General features: G+C 53.5%; 1 long non-coding RNA gene across 1 annotated transcript in view; it reads left to right on the top strand.

Moving 5' to 3' along the window:
• The window catches only part of LOC136149951 (uncharacterized), a 158,416-nt gene that overhangs the window by 121,871 nt on the left and 17,749 nt on the right, over positions 1-18,796 (top strand). Inside the window, exon 2 of the long non-coding RNA XR_010659728.1 lies at positions 9,474-9,564. This is a non-coding gene — a long non-coding RNA (uncharacterized lncRNA). The remainder of the gene's footprint in view (positions 1-9,473; positions 9,565-18,796) is intronic.

Genomic DNA, 18,796 nt, shown 5'->3' with positions numbered 1-18,796 from the left:
ATCCTTTCTGCCTCTTTGTGACCGCATGACTGCACTGGGCTTCCCTGGTGGCGCAGATGGTAAAGAGTCTTCCTGCAATGCAGGAGACCCGGGTTCGATCCCTGGGTAGAGAAGATCCCCTGGAGGAGGAAATGGCAACCCACTCCAGTGTTCTTGCCTGGAGGATCCCATGGACAGAGGAGCCTGGCAGGCCACAGTCCATGGGGTCACAAAGAGTCGGACACGACTGAGCTTTGAACTTTTGGACTTTTTTTGGACTGCAGCACACCAGGCTTCCCTGTCCTTCAGTATCTACCACAGCTTGCTCAAACTCATGTCCATCGAGTCAGTGATGCCTTCCAACCATCTCATCCTCTGTTGTTCCCTTCTCCTTTTGCCTTCAATCTTTCCTAGCATCAGGGTCTTTTCCAAAGCCGACTTTTCCAGAGTCAGCTGTTTGCATCAGGTGGCAAAGTATTGGAGCTTCAGCTTCAGCATCAGTCCTTCCAATGAATATTCAGGACTGATTTCCTTTAGGATTGGCTCGTTTGATCTCCTTGTAGTCCAAGGGATTCTCATATGTTACATATTACAAATGCTATATGTAACATATAACACCTATAATATAATCTATAATATACACATAGAATGTGTAACATATCCATATATAATGAGGGATTCCCTCATAGGTCAGTTGGAAAAGAATCTGCCTGCAGTGCAGGAGACTAGAGTTCAATTCCTGGGTTGGGAAGATCCCCTGGAGAAGGAAAGAGCAACCCTTCCCAGTATTCTTGCCTGGGAAATCCCATGGACAGAGGAACCTGGTGGGGTACAGTCCATAGAATCGCAAAAGTCGGACGTGAGTTAGCAACTAAAACCATGTAATATGTATCACAAAACGCGAGCATCATTTGTTTTCAGGGTCTTATTTCTGCTCTTGGAGCGGGGACCTGTCTCCCAGTTGGCGTTGTTACCACCTAGTCTAAAAGCACAAGCACATAGTAGGTGCCTTGTCCACATCAGACTGCCCCTGTGGGGTGCGGTGACTTTAGGTAAGGTCTGGGCCCACCTGTGTGTTGCGTTTTCTTGTTATAGGGTTGCAGGGAGGCTTCATGTGAGTTTCTTTTTTTTATTAAGAAAGTCCCTCCTTCTCTGCCTTCTCCTTCACTGCCGCTGTTGGTGTCCAGCGTCCACCAGGCTGCCTGGCCACGGTGTGGCCCTGAGGAAGGGCTGGGGGTGAGTGTGCACCCAGCTACAAGCTCTGTGCCTCACCCTGGCTGTCGTCTGCCTGCCCGGGGCCCGCCGAGGCCCTGGGGAGGGCCCTGCAGTGCTCAGTCCAGCCGTCGAGGGAGAACTCCCTGCCTACGGGGACAGGCTTCTGTGTTTCACACGGGAGCACGAGCGCCTTCGGTTCCCAGAGTGAGCCGTGTCCCTGGGGCCCAGCTGGGCCTTGGAAGGACCTCAGGCCTCCCCGGGAAGCAGGGCGCTGGGTGACCCGGCCTCCCTGCTCCAGCCAGCCAGGACAGGTCCAGCTCTGCTTGTGCTTAGCACAGGGGCCCTGGATCCGAGTTTGTTCGCGAGGAGGGGAGGCACTTAAATGATCGCACGTAGTAACATTTACTGTGCTCCGGACACTGTCGGAAGTGCTTTACCAACCTTAATTCTTTGACCCTTCCAGCAGCCTTGGAGGGCGGCGCTGTTAATATTGTTGTGCCGACTGCTGGCAAATGAGGAGACCGAGGTCCAGACAAAGTCCAAGTTGTATGTGACCGAGGTACGATTCAAACTCACACGGTCCCAGCTGATGCTGGGAGCTGCTGCTTTAAGAAAGAATTTGGAGCACCGTGAAGGGTCTTCCCTGAGGCCCCCTGAATCTCAAGTTGACTAAAAAAGCAACAAAGGAAGCTGATGGCTGGGCGTTGGGGAGGGGAAGACAGAGAGAAAGCGGAATCAGGTCCTTTGGCCACTTCCATCCTGACCAGCCCAGGCAGCAACCCCGGGAGATGGGGGCTTCTTTGTCCCCCAACCACAAGGCATAGCGCTTAAGTTGGGATTTGCCCATCAGTAAATCAAGGTATGTGAAAAGTGAGCCGGGGAACTGACTGTTTCCCCATTTTTTTTTTTTTTTAAATTAAAACAAACAGCACCGTGAAATGTCAACCTGTTGGTCGTTTGGAAAGTTTGCGGCATGGAAAGGCAATTGCCCAAATGACTTTTTAAAAGTATGAGAATGTGCCTGGCTGAACGTTTTTTAATTAACGCCTCAAGTTAACGTTAATAACTATTCATAGCTCGGCGAGCCGGGTTTGGGGTGGTTGAAGGAAAATTTGGTATCTCTGGCAGAGGTGCAATGTTGACCTGGCTGGCAAGGGGGCTGTCAGCCGCTTTCGCAAACCTCAGGGACCTCGGGGCCCGTGTGGCCCGTTTGCAGTCAGGGTGTGGGCTTACAGAGCATCACTGGACCTTTCTCGCCACCCAGGTGGTCCCCGGGACTCAGGTCTCCCCAGATATGCCCACCCCCAATCTGATGAGCAATCCTCTCAAGGGGATTCTTTAAAAAAAAATGTTGCTTGGGGTCACACCATTTAAACTTACCTCCCTGATTTTCTGTGATCTCATTTTTCCTTAAAATATCTTTGGAAAAATGTTTTTGAGTTGAGCATTTTGTTTTCCATTCAGACAAGGTGGAGCTGACACACGGGGGCCAGGGCTGGGCGGGAGGGCGGGGCCCTGGGCCTCGCACACCTTTGCGGGCTGGTCCTTAGCAGGCTGGGGGCAAGCGGGGCCGCAGCAGCTCCTTCATTCCTGCCCGAGGATGCTGCAGCTCTAGGTCCCGGGTGGGTACACGCCATGTGTGGGAGGTGTCCCTCCAGGCAAAGGTGTGATTTTAAAAGAGAAAGCTGGAAACACTTCCGGTTATTTCTTAAAATATATTTTAAATTGGAAGATAGTTGCTTTTACAGTTTGGAAAAATGTTTTTGAGTTGAGCATTTTTACCCTCCCCCGCCCCTCCCCCAGGGTCGTCACAGCCCCGGGCTGAGCGCCCTACACAGCAGCTTTCCACTAGCTCTCTGCTTTGCATAAGGTAATCTGTGTGTCCCGGGGCTCCTCTCCTTCACCCTCCCTTTTCCTTCCACCGCTGTGTCTGCAGGTGCATTCTCTATGTCTGCGTCTGTAGTCCTGCCCTGCAAAGAGATTCATCAGTACCATTTTTCTAGCCTCTGTGTATAAGCGTTAATATATGATGTTTGTTTTCCTTTTTCTGACTGACTTCACTCTGTCTAACAGGCTCTCTGTTCATCCACCTCGCTTCAACTGACCCAGGTTTTCTCCTCCTAATGGCTGAGTAATGTCGCATGGTGTATGTGCCACAACTTCTTTATTCATTCCTCTGTTGATGGACAGCTAGGTTCCTTCCGTGTCCTGGCTATTGTCCAGAGTGCTGCAGTGAACACTGGGGTACACGTGTCTTTTTGAATTACGATTTTCTCAGGGTATATGTGGACTTCTCAGGTGGCACGAGTGGTAAAGAACCCGCCTGCCAGTGTGGGAGACATAAGAGATGCAGGTTCGATCACAGCGTTGGGAAGGTCCCCTGGAGAAGGGAATGGCAACCCACTCCAGTATCCTTGCCTGGAGAATCCCGTGGACAGAGGAACCTGGTGGGCTCGAATCCATGGGGTCGCAGAGAGTCGGACACGCCTGAGGGACTAACGCACACACACAGGGGTACAGGCAGAGGTGACTCAAGTGTGAGTCATCGCTGACACCTGGAAGGTCAGGTGAGGCTCGGACTGGGCTTGGACAGGAGGTTTGGGGAGAGGCAGCGCGGGGCGGTGCTGCAGGCGGGGCAGCGAAGGTTAGCTAAGATGCCTGCAGCGCCTTCTTGTAGCAAGCCTGGAGCGAGAAGAGGACCCTCTGACTAGTCTCACGATAGGAAGAAGGCAGTGGAAACCACTGCCAGCGGCTCAGCGGAGTCTGACTGAGCTCACTGGTATTTTGGGATGATAGACTGGGAGAGTTTTGTAGAGTGGACTGGAAAAGGAAAGTCTGAAATCAAGGCGCTCCAATAGGGGGTTATCGCAACAGTGGAAGGCAGAGTAACAGGCTGCTTTCTGCTTCCCCCCTGGAGCCGGAGGAGCTTAGTACAAATGTTGACTCAACCGCTCACAGCCGCCTGACCTCGGGCAAGGGTTAAGTCTTTCTGTACGTCAGTCACCTTATCTTTCGTAGAGGGGTACCAATATTCATTCATTCATTCAGCCAAAAGATATGATACCCGTATCATGCATATCATACAGTATGTGCTATTCATACAACGGAGAACAAAACAGACAGGCTCTCTGCACTCCAGGACCCAGTAGCAGAGGCACAACTGAAATGAAATAAACAAACACAGTCGTTTCCGATGAGGTTTAGTGTGCCGTGATGGACGCAGCTGAGTTGTGCCACTTGGGTGGCCGTGTGATAAAGCTGTTGTGGAGAATGTGCTGGCCAAGCAGCAGGAACTTTGGAAGTTAAGGGAAGCGGTCCCACTAAGGAAACAGCAGGTGCAAAGACCCTGAGGCAGCAAAGAGCTGGGAGCTTTCTAGCCCGGAACTAGGGCCAGGGATAGGGAACGAGGTGAAGGATAGTGAACGCAGTGAGAAGGGATACCAGAGGAGGGAATACCACATGTGAAGGGCTGGGACACAACCGACCATAAATGACATTTTTCTTATGGGAACATTTTGGACCTGAGGTTATCATGGCCATGGGGAGATAACAGAAGATGGACTTAGCAGAAGAACCTGCTGGAGTTGGAGTGAGTAACTCAGCTTTAGGGCAGGGCTGTGCATCTGGGTGATGGGGAGAGTGACGCTGAATTCACTGAAGTGAGGAGCTCCCCAGGGGAGCCCGGCTGAGGGGGATGGAAGAGGTCCCATTCGTCCTCGAGAATTGTCGATGACTTGGCAATCGGTGACCAGCCTGCCCTCTGGGCAGTTGGCACGCTGGGCTTAGGGAAAAAGGTTAGGCGCAGGGTTTCAGGGAACCTTTAAGGAGGAAGGGAAAGGGTGGCAATTCAACTGGCTGGACCTGGGTGCCGACCAGGGTACATCCACTCCCTCTCAGCCAGGCGCGCAGAGGGGAGCAGACTCTTGCTTCCGGGTCGGCCCCTGTAAGCTGCGTCGTGGAGCCGGGGTCTATTTGCAGCCGGAGGTTGGGTAGCAGACTCCGGGCAGTGGTAGATCCTGAACTGAAACGCGGATGCCGTCAGGGAGCCCTCTGTCTGTGACAGCGCAGGTATTCGGAAAATGCCACAGAGCAGGTCTGCTGAGCCCGGGGGCTGCAGCCTGTCAGTGGGGCGAGGACTCCTGGTCAGATACACAGGCCAGGCCAGTGCTGACCGTATCCTTCAGGGACATCTCAGGCTGCCTCTAAGATCACCCCGGGGCCCTGACTTTCCGGGCCTGTCCGACTTCTGGGCTCACCCTGGCCGAGCGACTCCCCACGGTGCCCTTGCCGAATCGCACCTCGAACCCCAAACTTTGGGTCAGGCTAGCAGACGCGACCCCCAATTTCCAATTCATTTTTGATTTCACAAGCCATTCTGCAAATTCTGTCTTGACTTTTTTTTTTTTTTTTTAATGGCATGGATAGTTTTGTTTCTGGTTCAAGACGATGAATATCCCTTGCACATTTATTAGTTTTTAAACACCATGGCATTTTGTTTCTCTACCAAACAAAGCCTGTTCATTTTAGACCCACAAACATGAGAACACAAATCACCCATCAACTTACTTACCCCGAGATGACAGCTGGTAACCTTTGCTTTCTTTTTCCAGATTTTTTTTTCTTAACCTATGCAATTCTGTAATTTTTCTTTTTTTTTTTTTTTTACAATAGTAGTAAGAGCTAGCACTTATTTATTACTTACTACAGGCCAGGAAATAGTCTAGGCAGCTGAACACATGGTTTAATTTAGTACCAATGAGCAGCCTGTGAAATGGAGACCAGCAGAGTCCTCAAATAGAAATACCATAACGATGGTGTCTAAGAGGCTTTCTAGGGGCGGCAGGCAGAGAAAGGACTTTCCACCCCCCCAACCCCGCCCCGCAGCAAGAAAATGAAAAGAAATAAATGAAAGTGAAAGTGTTAGTCACTCACTCGTGTCTGATTCTTTTGCGGCCCCATGGACTGTAGCCCGCCAGGCTCCTCTGTCCATGGGATTTCCCAGATAAGAATACTAGAGTGGGTTGCCATTTCCTCCTCCAGGGGGTCTTTCCGATCCAGGGATCAAACCTGGGTCTCCTGCATTGCAGGTGAATTCTTTACCATCTGAGCCACCAGGGAAGACTCACAAGAAAATTAAAAGAAATAAGTAAGGAAACTTTAATCCTAACTTGGAGATAAATCCCAGTAAAGATCCAGGTTAACTTTTCCCTGTGGATCTAACCCTCAAATTCATGGTATGAATTTGCCAGATCAGATGATATAACTGTCTTTTCTGGGCCTAGGTGCAGTGGACGCTCGGTGCTTACACCCTAGGGGCCGAGGGCGAGTGTGTGAACCTCGGAGGTGCTGCTCTGCCCTGCCAGGCGACGTTGCTTCCACACGAGGAGGGGAGAAGGTGGCTACTGGGGCGTCTGCCTGCTGAGAATCAAGCCCAGTGCTCCTGGGGTGGAACCACCCGAGTCGGGGGGCAAGTCCATGAGCAGCAGTTGGGGGAGAGTCTTCAGGCTGGGGTCGGGTCGGGTGTGGGATTCAACATAGGGTCTCAGGGAAGCCTGGCAAGTTGACTGCCTGAAGCCAAACACAGCTGGACCTTCTAGTGCACCAGAAAGTTCCATCTCCTTTGTCGTTTTCGTTCTAAGTCTATTTGAGAGTAGGGTTCTGATGCTTGCGACAGAGTCAAAACCAGCAAACTGACCCCTCAGTCAGAGAACTTGTTTAAATCTAGGGGGACAAGAAAGACTGGCAGGTTGGGCAGTTGGAAGGAAATAGGTAAATTCAGGGCTGAATTAAGATTCTTGTGGCCTCAGGTACTTTTATCTTTGGGAGCTCCTTCCTACCTGTAAAAGTCAATCAAATAATAATGATATTTTATGCCTTCATAAAAGGGTGGTTATAACCCAGGCTGGATTCATTGTTTTGTAGGCATTAGTATTATCGTCAAAGCTCCTTCTGATTTTAAAAAGAAATTGCAACCCCCCCTAAAAGTGTCCTGAGACCTGGACTTGTGCCCACTGGATGTTGGCCTTAGGTAGATTCCTGGGAACTTCAAAACCCCCTTTTTAAAAAACCCAGTGCCAGGACCTTAATCAGGACCCATCACAACCCCTGGGGATGGGACCCAGGTTTCAGTATGGTTTTCCAGCTGCCCGGGGCTGGGGAATGGTGATTTCGGTGAGCAGCTGTGTCTGGGGACCCTCAGTCCCTGCCTCATCTCACCGTAGGATTTAAAGAGCCCCTCCCTTAGGTTCCCCTCCCCTCCTTCCCCAGTGTCTGCTCCTGGCTGGACTGAGATGTCATGGGGGCAGGGGAAGTTTAGATCCACTTGTTGACATTTCCCATCTCCCCCGGAAGGCCAGTTGGATTCATTTCCACTTACCCAGGTTTGAGCTTGATGGGGTTATCAGATGCTTTCCACCTAGTAAGCTGAACATGGGTGGGGCGTCGGTACTTTGCATAAAGTACTGAGGAACAGGAACCCATTCTGGACACTGGGGTTGGAGTTGGAGAGTATCTGCGGTTTTGTGCTTATGCTGAGTCATTCAGTCGTGTCTGACTCTTTGGGACCCCGTGGACGGTAGCCCACCAGGCTCCTTTGTCCATGGGATTCTCCAAGCAAGAGTACTGGAGTGCGTTGCCATTTCCTCCTCCAGGGGATCTTCCTGACCCAGGGACCAAACCCTCTTCTCCTGTAGCTCCTGCATTGGAGGGGAATTCATTACCAGTGAGCCATTCCAAGGTGGCTCAGCTTCGAAGCCCCATCTTGCTGTTTTGCTTGCTTCTTTTTAATGAGTTTTCTGGCACGTGTGAGTTGCAACCCCACTGACCATAGCCCACCAAGCTCCTCTATCCACGAGGTTTTCAGGCAGGAATCCTGGAGTGGGTGCCCATTTGTGGGGTTACCACTTCCTTCTGCAAGGGCTCTTCCCAGCCCAAGGATCGAAGTCACATCTCTTGCGTCTCCTGCATTGGCAGGGAGGTTCTTTACCACTCGCACCGCCTGGGAAGTTGGTCCTGAGATGAGTTCCTGGTTGTGGAGAGGAAGCCCGCCCAACAAACATGTGTCCCCGGGATTGGGGGAGGGGTGCTGGAACACTCAGGGACCCGGATCCGGTGGCTGCAGAGAACTGGCTTGGCCCCGGAACTCGGAAACTCTAGACACGAGTGCACGATCCAAGCCCCGCTATGATGTATGTGCATCCAGCGAAGAACCAAATGCCACCCAAACAACGCTTTCTCTTATGAGCGAAGGTTACAGGTTTTCTGTTTCAAATCTGATGGCATTGTTTCCCCCTCTTCTCTTTCTTCTGTTTTCATTTGCCAGCCTAAGGATCTCCAGTGATTTCTTTGAGCCTAATGATGGGGAAGCTGAGAATAGAGCTATTATTTTTAAACACCTTTTGAAATACTACTCTTCTTGGTTTCTGAAGTAAGTTGAAGAGGGGTCGAATTTAAAGATTAAATATCTATTTTTTTGCAGCAACAGCAACTACGCTGATAACTGTGCCCATTTGCTCAGGAATTCTGTGGATGGTGTGGAATAGCCTTGCTCTCTAGAAACCCACAAAGGAGTCACATTAGTAAAAGCATAGCTAATATTTGCTGAGTGCACATCAGGGGCCGAGCACAGGGCTAGGTGTTCCTGGTGTGTTATCTCATTCAGTGAATCCAAACATACCATAAGATGGGAGCATGTGAAAATTCAGAAATAGCATCATAGGAATCTTTGAGCAAAAGGCTCCCCAACTCAGGACTGTGGCTACAGATCATCTTTGTAGAAAAGGTCAACTGTGGATTTAAAACCCGGTGCTCTGTGACAGCCTGGAGGGGTAGGATGGGGTGGTTCGAGGTCTGAGGGAGTTTCAAGAGGGAGGGGACGTGTGTGTACCTGTGGCTGGGTCGTGTTGATGTACGGCAGAAACCAACACAGTAGTGTGAAGCGGTTATCCTCTGATTAAGCATAAATACATTTAAATGAAAAAAATAAATTTCGTCGTAATTTGAACACAGTTACTATCATGTCATACCCACTGTGTCTAGTTTATTCTAGGTCTGGTTTATCATGCGGATAACCTGTATTTCTTTTGAAGGCTTTCCTCGGTTTGCCACATACACGACAGATAGGAAATGGATTTCTCCCTTTGTTCTGATTCCACAGTTTTATGCTTATTGAGTCCCTAGAAGCCCCTGTGTCCCTGGGAGACTGTCTGGCATTTGTCTGAAGCTTGAAGTTGAGCGTCATGGTCCTGTTCCCTGGTGTAAATCTCCCCTTCTTTTTCCAGGTGAAATCAGAGGCTTGTGGCTGACCTGAAGAGATGCTTCAAGCCAAGAAAGCAGGACAAGATAAAAGGCGAGCAGCATTCGAAAATCAAGGTACGGCCACAGCCCTGAAGCTTCTCTGGCTTTGGGGGTTCTTCTCTTTTCATGTCGTGCCTGGTTGCCTGGGCATCCCTACATGCCTGGGTACCAGCCCCACATCGTGACTGGCAGGCAGGAGCCATCAGAGAAGGTCCCGAGACTCAGGCTGGTAAATTCTAACAGTCGTCACGATTAATTCAGGCTAGGCTGTACCCTTCAGGGCTGTTACTGATATGGATGCCCTCTCACCTCTTACAAGCCAAGCCGATCAGTCATGCTGGACGAAACCTGCAGGGGAGGAAGCTGAGACCCCGTCATTTTGCCCAGGCTGCACAGTTACTTAGCGGGGGAGCCAGGATGCAAAGCCAGAGCCTGCACCGGTGTGCTGTGGTCTCTTTCTATTCCGAGGGACAGTGAATTGTCCCAGTCGCCCGCCTCCCAGGTGGCGCTAGTGGTAAAGGAGCTGCCCGCCAGTGCAGGAGGCGTGAGAGACGTGCGTTCAATCCCTGGGTTGGGAAGATCCCCCAGAGGAGTGCCTGGCAGCCCGCTCCAGGATTCTTGCCTGGAGAATCCCATGGACAGAGGAGCCTGGCGGGCTACAGTCCAGAGGGTCACAAAGAGTTGGACGCAAGTGAAGTGACTCAGCACGCACACGCACTCCAAGACCGAACTGTCGCCACCCCTGCCTCTGTGCTCCCCCACTGCCTCCCAGGTGCCCGTCTGTATGCCTCGCCTTCTCCAAACCCCCTGCCCAGAGGACCCCGTGGCCGTGGTGGTCCCCACGGCTGGCGCATCGCCTTGCTTCTGGGACCTCGCCAGGCCACCCTGCCTGGGGCCTGCAGGCCGGGGAGGGTGTGGCGGGGCTCGTTTGCCCAGACTGGGGTGTCTTGTATATCCCACCCCCTTTGTCGCTGCTCCTGGTAGGATCTGCTCAGACGGGGTGCTCAGACGATGGTGTGGATTACCTGGTGGGAGGCTGGGCCTGGGAGGGAGGGTCCGTGGCTCAAACTGTGCTTTAGCTGCTGTCTGGGCTCGGGTGACTGGCAGGCTGTGTGTGGGCGGTGGGGGGGCAGGGTTAATGAGTGACTCCAGGGGATTTCCAGGTGAGCTGTGGGCACCGCCTTTGAGAACAGAGCTCTCCGCCTGAGCCAGCCCTCTCCCTTCCCTTCTCTGGGTGATGCTCCCCCCCGCCGGCCTGAATGCCAGTTCATTCTATGAGAGGCACAGCCTCTCTGCCCCATTCTGATGGCAGTGATGCCCTCTTTTGTTCGTTCGTTCGTTCATTCATTTGTTCATTCGTTCATTCATTCATTCACTCATTCATTCATCGAACAGATCCTTGTTGGGTGTCTGCTGTGTGGAAGGGCTGTTCTAGGCAGATAGCACCACCCTGCTCTCATGAAGCTTGCCTTCTGGTGCGGGTCAGGGGAGGGTCTGTAAGAAGCAGCAGGTGTAGTAAATAAGTAGATTATCTAGTACAGAAGCCGGTGATGGCATTGTGGCAAGAAAGAGCAATAGGGGCATTCGAGTGTGCTGCTGGGCTGGGTGGGGAGGGCAGGGTGAGGCCCTGAATAGGGCGGCTGCCTCCCTGAGAAGCTGACATCCGAGCACACACTTGGGGGAGCGGAGGTGGGAAGAACCGTCTGCGGGCAGCAGCTCTGTCAAGGTCAAGGCCAAAGCAGGGGTCGGCCTGGAGTCTGTGGACAGGAGTGGGGGTGCCCGGGGCAGGGGCCCAGGCCGGGGGAGCCCGGGGGCGGGCGAGTGGGCGTTCCCCCCGAGGGCGCTGGGAGCCACGGCGGGAGCCGGAGCGGAGGCTGGCTGGCAGCCCGCCCCAGGGGCTCAGCCTCAGCTGTGCCCGCCTCACTCAGCAGAGGCCCTCACTTTGGGGTTGGGACTTAGCCTGGGCATCAGACCTGCCTCATCCCTGCAGGGGGAGCCCCCGGGGGCCACTCGGGCAGGCCGTAGACTGGCCAGCAGAGACTGGTAGTGATGGAGGAGAAGTAAAGGAAACGGGAGAGATCACAGGGCTGGGATTGACCTGCGTCAGTACACGCGCTGCTGACAGCACGGGCAAGACAGGTAACTAACGGGAGCCTCCCGCAGAGCGCGGGAGCTGCAGTCGGGGCTCTCTGCTGACCTGAATCGGAAGGAAACCCAAGCACGCGGGCATCGGGCGTCTCTGGTGGCATGGGGGGTGTGTGTCCGCCTGCCAGTGCGGGGGCCGTGGGTTCCATCCCTGGTCCGGGAACGTTCCCCGTGGCGCAGAGCAGCTGGGCCCATGGGCCGCAACTACTGAGCCGGCACGGCGCAGCCGCTGTTTTTCTTTACTTTTGGCGGCGCTGGGTCGTCCCTGCTGCGCGGTTTGCTCTAGCCGCCCTGAGCCAGGCTCCTCTCTAGCTGCCCCGCGGGGACTTCTTATCCTGGTGGCTTTTCTTTCTTTTTTTTTTTTTTTTAATTTTTCAGTGGGTTTTGTCATATCCTGGTGGCTTTTCTTGTGGCAGAGCTGGGCTCTAGGGCTCACGGACTGCGGTCCTGGAGGCGCTCAGGCTTAGCTGATCTGCGGTGTGTGGAATCTTCCCGGACCAGGGGTCGAACCCGTGTCCCTCTTCCTGGGCAGGCAGATTCTTAACCACTGGACCACCAGGGAAGTCCCTGGAGACACTTTCTCACCCATCACCTTGGACTCCTTTACTTCCAGACCCAGTGGCCCGGGGAGGTGAAGGCAGATGGCCCAGTGGCCAGGTCTGTGAAGTAGTAGTCACAAACAGTAATATTAGACTATCACCCACTCGCATGGATTTAGCAGACTTCCTCTCAGCGAGCAGTCTGCTCACTGCCTCTGAGCCCCGGAGGCTCCTGCGTGAGATCATCAGGAGGAAGACCTGTTTTTACAGATGAAAAATCTGATGCCCCGGGGGGAGGACAGGCTCTTTGCCTGGGTCCATCCATCATGTGTGTGTGTGTGGCGGGTGGCGGAGAGGTGCGGATGCTAAAAGGATCATTCCTGCCATAACTGTGATTGAGAGGGAAGCCAGGCCTCGCAGAGAACGCAGCGAGTCCCAGTTCTGAGCGGCCCTGGGGATGACCTCACCGGGGGAGGGAGGGGTGACAGGAGCCATCCAGAGGACGCGGCGACGGAACTTCCCCGCGGGGCCCCAGTCTGAGTCACCGTGGCTCTGGTCCCTGCATCAGGCCGCATCCCCCAGGCCTCCCACTTCACCCCGGGACATCGCGGTCACCGGCCAGGCCTCATGACTCACGCGGTCCCCCGAGCCAGCCGCCAGGGGTGGAGTCTGCCCCTTCCCCTCTGGCCTCGGTCCACTTGGGGCCAGGGACGCAGCTGCGATGTGCGGGACGTGTGTGTGGCGGGGAAAGCACCTCGCCCCCTTCAGGGGTCAAGCCAAAGCCGCGGCGGCAACCAGTGGATCTCAGGACGCAGTGTGGAAAGTCCGGAGTGCTCCGTGGAGCGCAGACAGCTTGCAGCCCGAGCTCTTGGAGCCCTTGGGGGTGGTTTGAGCTAACCATACCTGAGAGGTGAGGGGTAAACAAAACTCCCCAACAGGGAGCCCCACTTCGGGGGCCCCCCATCTAGACAAACGAGTTCACCCAGAAGGCCAGCGGCAGGCAGGGTGTCGGTTCTCCCCCCAACACACACCCAGAGCTCAGCCTTTCCCGTCCTTGCCCCTCCTCCCCGCTTCTCATCTTCTAAGGATAGAAATGGTGTCATCTTTTCTCAGCCTGTCAGTCTCACACCTGCGGACAGCCCCTGGCCAGGAGACAGCCAGTCACTGTCCAATTTGATGTCATCTCTGTTTACCGTCTGTTTTAGAAACCAGGTAGTGGGAGGGACTTTTTGAGAATGAAAAAAAAAGAAAAAAAAATGTAAACCCCCAAACTGTTTCAGTGAGGCTTTTCTTTTCTTTTTTTTTTAAACTGTTGTGTTTTATTTTCACATTTTTCCTTTTCCCTCTTTAACTTTGTCTTTTTAATTACAAAAAAAAGAAAACCCTATTTTGTAGGAGAGACCATCCATGAGTGGGGACAGGAGGGATGTGTGAGCTTCTTTTCCCCGGGTGACTGTTATTGGATGTCTTTCCAGGCCATGCTTCCTAAAAGGTTTACTCCACACCCAGCACAGGAGCCTGCCTCCAGAAGCGTGGCCTCGGTGGCCAGCGCTGCCTCTCCCCGACGTAGGAAGTAGGAAGCATGGGGCTCAGTTAACAGCCATGGGACTCAGTTTTCATACCTTCGGTCCCTGTTGGTCCCCAGAGGGAAGCTGGCATCGCCTTATGGTTTTGGCCTTTGGTTCATCAGTTCTGGAGTTTTCCACCTCTAGTCTGTCTCCAAAGAGGGTCGGGAAGGTCGGAGATGGCTGTCAAAGGTCAGAGGTGACGCCAGCTCACCGGTGCTCCGGCCTGCAGGCACACCTGTCGGGCTCTCTGTCTGGACTCCTGGTGGGTCGCCCGTTTGCGACTCGCTGAGCTGTCCCGGGCGTGGGGCGGGGCGCGGGAGGGCTGGAGGCTGGGTACCAGGGACGCTGTCTGCCCTGAACCGCGGGGGTCGGCCTCAGGGGGCCCCACAGACCTGGGAAACAGGTGGTGCCCAGGACGGGGTTGGTGCTCCTTGGCCGAGCTGGGAGAGCTGGTGCAAAGCTCCGCTGACTCACTCTGCCGGAGCCGACACAGGGGAAGTGAATCACCTTGGGCCCTGAGCGAGCACTCCTAAGGCCAGGCCGCCAGCACCTGTCTGGGGCGCGGTTAGCTCTTCACGCTGCCAGTCAGGGTGCCATGGGAACCTGCCGCTGGCCCAGCTCCCCGCGGGCCGCCTGACTGCTCACTGCTCCCACACTGTCTGCTGCCCGCTTCAGCCTCCTTTCCCGCCCGACCCCGCGTGCAGAAGAGGCCGTGGACCTCAGCCCCAGCGCCTCTCCCGAGGGGCCCCTTGGGGTACAGATGCCATGGAGGACGAGGCTGAGGGGAAACCGCAGCCGGGGGATCGGCCCGAATCTGGGCATGCTGCGATCCCCTCCCCGCCCTGCGGCTGCCGCCTCTGAGGATCTGGGTGCCGGGCTCGGTCAATCCTCCTGGGCATGGCTGCAGACGCTGTGGGCGATGTCGTCCAGGGACCCCACGGAGGAGGACCTCTGCCGCCTCCCAGGGTGCCCCTGACCCGGGGCCGTGACCTCGGGCCCGGCTGCCCTGTGACCCCAGAAGAGGGGGACTGTTCTTGCTGCGCTCGGCCCCGTGGCAGCCCACCCTGGCGGAGGCTGCTGGGCACAGCTTAGGGAAACAGAGGGTGCTTCCGGGGCCCGTGGGGGGGGTGCCCTGGTGTGTGAGTCTGAGCGAGGCAGCGAGTGTTCAGATCAGCTCTGCCCTCTCCTCTCTCTCCTCCGCGCCCAGGAAAGTGCCCGGTGCACAGCCTCTCCCCCCGGCCCCGAGAGTGCTCGTCGCACTCTTAGGGGCAGCCCTGCCCGGGGAAAAGCCATGCCTGCCTCCCCCCACCGCCCCCAAAGGCAGTGCGCTTCCCCTTCCGCCCTCGAGCAGGAGGACGGAGGTTGGTGGAATGGGAAGAGGTGGGAACTTCGGTGAGCTGGGCTCCCGGCGTCCAAAAACGGCAGCAGTTCCCAGGCAGAGGAGACATCCCCTTGCTATCTGGCGCCAGTCGTGTAAAGCCCTGGGCTTCTCAGGTGGTGTGCGGTAAAGAACCCGCCTGCCAATGCAGTCCACACGGGTTCCATCCCTGGGTCGGGAAGATCGCCTGGACGAGGAAATGGCAACCCACTCCGGTGTTCTTGCCTGGAGAACCCCATGGACAGAGGAGCCTGGCGGGCTGCAGTCTATGGGGTCGCAGAGAGTCGGACACGACTGAGCGACTAAACAGCAAGAACGCGTAAAGCCCCAAAGTCCTGGTGGGCAGCACAGGGAGGCCGGGGTCACCGTCGCCCTGGGCTGTGGACGAAGCCCCGGGGCTAGCACTCCCTGGGTGGCCCTGGGCGAGTCATGCAGCGGCTCCGGCAGAGTTTCCCCGTCTGGGAAGTGGGGATCGTAACCCCTGTCCTGCCTCCTTGACAGGGTTTGTGTGAGGCCGACTGAGATCACCAAGCATGGGACAGGCTCCAGGGGTGGGTGGCGGGTGGGGCGACGCCACCCAACGTGGGGTTGAGACACTGGGGTGCTTACCGTGATTAGCGGTGAGGCAGGGCCTGAGGCCGCTGCTCCCCTGGGAAGCTGACTTTGCAGGCGCCCACCTGTGACTTAGGAGCTCCTGGGGCCTCCCACGGCTGGTCAGTCACCGCCTGGTGGACGCACTTCGTCTGGGCTCCAGCCACAACAGCCAGCTGCCCTTGGCTGCTGCAGAAGGCTCCCCCGCCTTCTCGGCCTTTCTCAGTGGGCAGCGCAGGAGCAAAAAGGGATCCCAGGGCCTCATCGCTTAGGTTTTCCCCGAGGGACCTTCCAACTGCACGTTTAGAAAGTCTGGAGGCCCTGAATCCCCTTCTCAGGCCACATAGGCATTGGGGTGCTGATTTCTGGTGCCATATGATCTGTCCTGGTTTATCAGCAAAGAAGAGAGAGGCACGTAGGATTGTCAGACTGTATTCGGTGTACCAATAGGGTGCATGAAAATAGCTGTTGAATATACACATCATCTAATTCTTAGTTTATGTTGCTTTGTAGTGTTTCATGCTTTCACTGAAAAGAGGACTGTTGAGATGGAAGAGGGCACTCCTGATGGGGCAATGAGCATCTCTTTAGTGCCTTTGCTAGAGCCAGTTCAGCTCAGCCGCTCAGTCGTGTCCGACTCTCTGCGACCCCATGGACTGCAGCACGCCAGGCCTCTCTGTCCATCACCAACTCCCGGAGTTTATTCAAACACATGTCCATTGAGTCGGTGATGCCATCCAACCATCTCACCCTCTGTCGTCCCCTTCTCCTTCCACCTTCAATCTTTCCCAGCATCAGGGTCTTTTCAAATGAGTCAGTTCTTTGCATCAGGTGCCCAAAGTATTGGAGTTTCAGCTTCGGCATCAGTCCTTCCAATGAATATTCAGGACTGCTTCCTTTAGGATGGATTGGTTGGATCTCCTTGCAATCCAAGGGACTCTCAAGGGTCTTCTCCAACACCACAGTTCAAAAGCATCAATTCTTCAGCACTCAGCTTTCCTTATAGTCCAATTCTCACATCCATACATGACTACTGGAAAAACCATAGCTTTGACTAGATGAACCTTTGTTGGGAAAATAATGTCTCTGCTTTTTAACATTCTGTCTAGGTTGGTCATAACTTTCCTTCCAAGGGGCAAGTGCCTTTTAATTTCATGACTGCAGTCATCATCTCAGTGATTTTGGAGCCCAAAAAATAAAGTTTGCCACTGTTTCCATTGTTTCCTCATCTCTTTGCCATGAAGTGATGGGACCAGATGCCATGATCTTAGTTTTCTGAATGTTGAGTTGTAAGCCAACTTTTTCACTCTCCTCTTTCACTTTCATCAAGAGGCTCTTTAGTTCTTCTTCGCTTTCTGCTATAAGTATGGTGTCATCTGCTTATCTGAGGTTATTGATATTTCTCCCAGCAGTCTTGATTTCAGCTTGTGCTTCATCCAGTCTGGCATTTCTCATGATGTACTCTGCATGTAAGTTAAATAAGCAGGGTGACAATATACAGCCTTGACATACTCCTTTCCCGATTTGGAACCAGTCTGTTGTTCCATGTCCAGTTATAACTGTTGCTTCCTGATCTGCATACAGATTTCTCAAGAGGCAGGTCAGGTGGTCTGGTATTCCCATCTCTTTCAGAATTTTCAACAGTTTGTTGTGATCCACACAATCAAAGGCTTTGGCATAGTCAATAAAGCAGAAGTAGATGTTTTTCTGGAACTCTCTTGCTTTTTTGATGATCCAGCAGATGTTGGCAGATGTTTGATCCAGCAGATGTTTGATCTCCGGTTCCTCTGCCTTTTCTAAATCCAGCTTGAACATCTGGAACCTCACAGTTCATGTACTGTTGAAACCTGGTTTGGAGAATTTTGAGCATTACTTTGCTAGCATGTGAGATGAGTGCAATTGTGTGGTAGTCTGAGCATTCTATGGCATTGCCTTTCTTTAGGGTTGTAATTAAAACTGACCTTTTCCAGTCTTGTGACCCCTGCTGAGTTTTCCAAATTTGCAGGCATATTGGGTGCAGCACTTTCACAGCATCATCTTTTAGGATTTGAAATAGCGCAACTGGAATTCCATCAAGTCCACTAGCTTTGTTCATAGTGATGCTTCCTAAGGCCCACCTGACTTTGCATTCCAGGATATCTGGTTCTAGGTTAGTGATCATACCATCGTGATTATCTGGGTTGTGAAGATCTTTTTTGGTATAGTTCTTCTATATATTCTTGCCACCTCTTCTTAATATCTTCTGCTTATGTTAGGTCCCTACCATTTCTGTCCTTTATTGTGCCCATCTTTGCATGAAATGTTTGCTTGGTATCTCTGATTTTCTTGACGAGATCTCTATATCCAGTGCTGGGCTAAATGGATTGGGTACAATCCTGTTCTCCTAGCTCTTTTGACCAGCTGATCCCATCTCCTGTCCACACCCAGGATCTCTTCTAGGTCTTCCCAGGGAGGTGTTTTCTGTGTGAACACTTCAACGATGGAGAATTTGATCTCTCCTAAGGCCAACCACTCTAACATTGGTAAGTCCAGTTATTGGGAAGTTCCTTCATTTAAGGAGACTCCATCTGCTTCTAGATACTTCCTAAAGGGATTGACTTCTAGGACCTACAAGAATCAAAGAAGACTGAAGTTACTGAGTCTTGAAGAAGTGGACAGAGAAAGAAGTTGCAGACCACCCCTAGTGGGTTGAATAGCGTCCCCATGGAATTTCATGACGGCCTAGAAAGTCTCATGGACAGAGGAGCCTGGTGGGCTATAGTCCACGGAGTTGCAGAGAGTCAGACACGACTCAGCACACACACGTATGCAGTTCAGAACTTCAGATGGGACCTTATTTAGAAATAGGGTCTTTGCAGATGTAATTAGTTAAGGATCCAACAGTAAGTCCTTAGGAGAGAAGAGAAGGGGAGGCAGACACGGAGAAGAAGGCAGTGTGAAGACAGAGGCAGGAATTGGGGTGATGGGCTACTGGGAGACCCAGGGGTTGCTGGGAGCCACCAGAAGCCGGGAGAGAACTCTTCTTCAAGGCCTCTAGAAGGCACCACCCCGTGGCCACCTTGACCTTGGAGTTCTGGCCTCTGGAA

The sequence above is a fragment of the Muntiacus reevesi genome, chromosome 18 (assembly GCF_963930625.1).
Source record: "Muntiacus reevesi chromosome 18, mMunRee1.1, whole genome shotgun sequence".
NCBI classification, from domain to species: Eukaryota; Metazoa; Chordata; class Mammalia; order Artiodactyla; family Cervidae; genus Muntiacus; species Muntiacus reevesi.
Note: the sequence above shows the minus strand (reverse complement) of the source record. Positions and strands in the feature narration are given on the sequence as shown.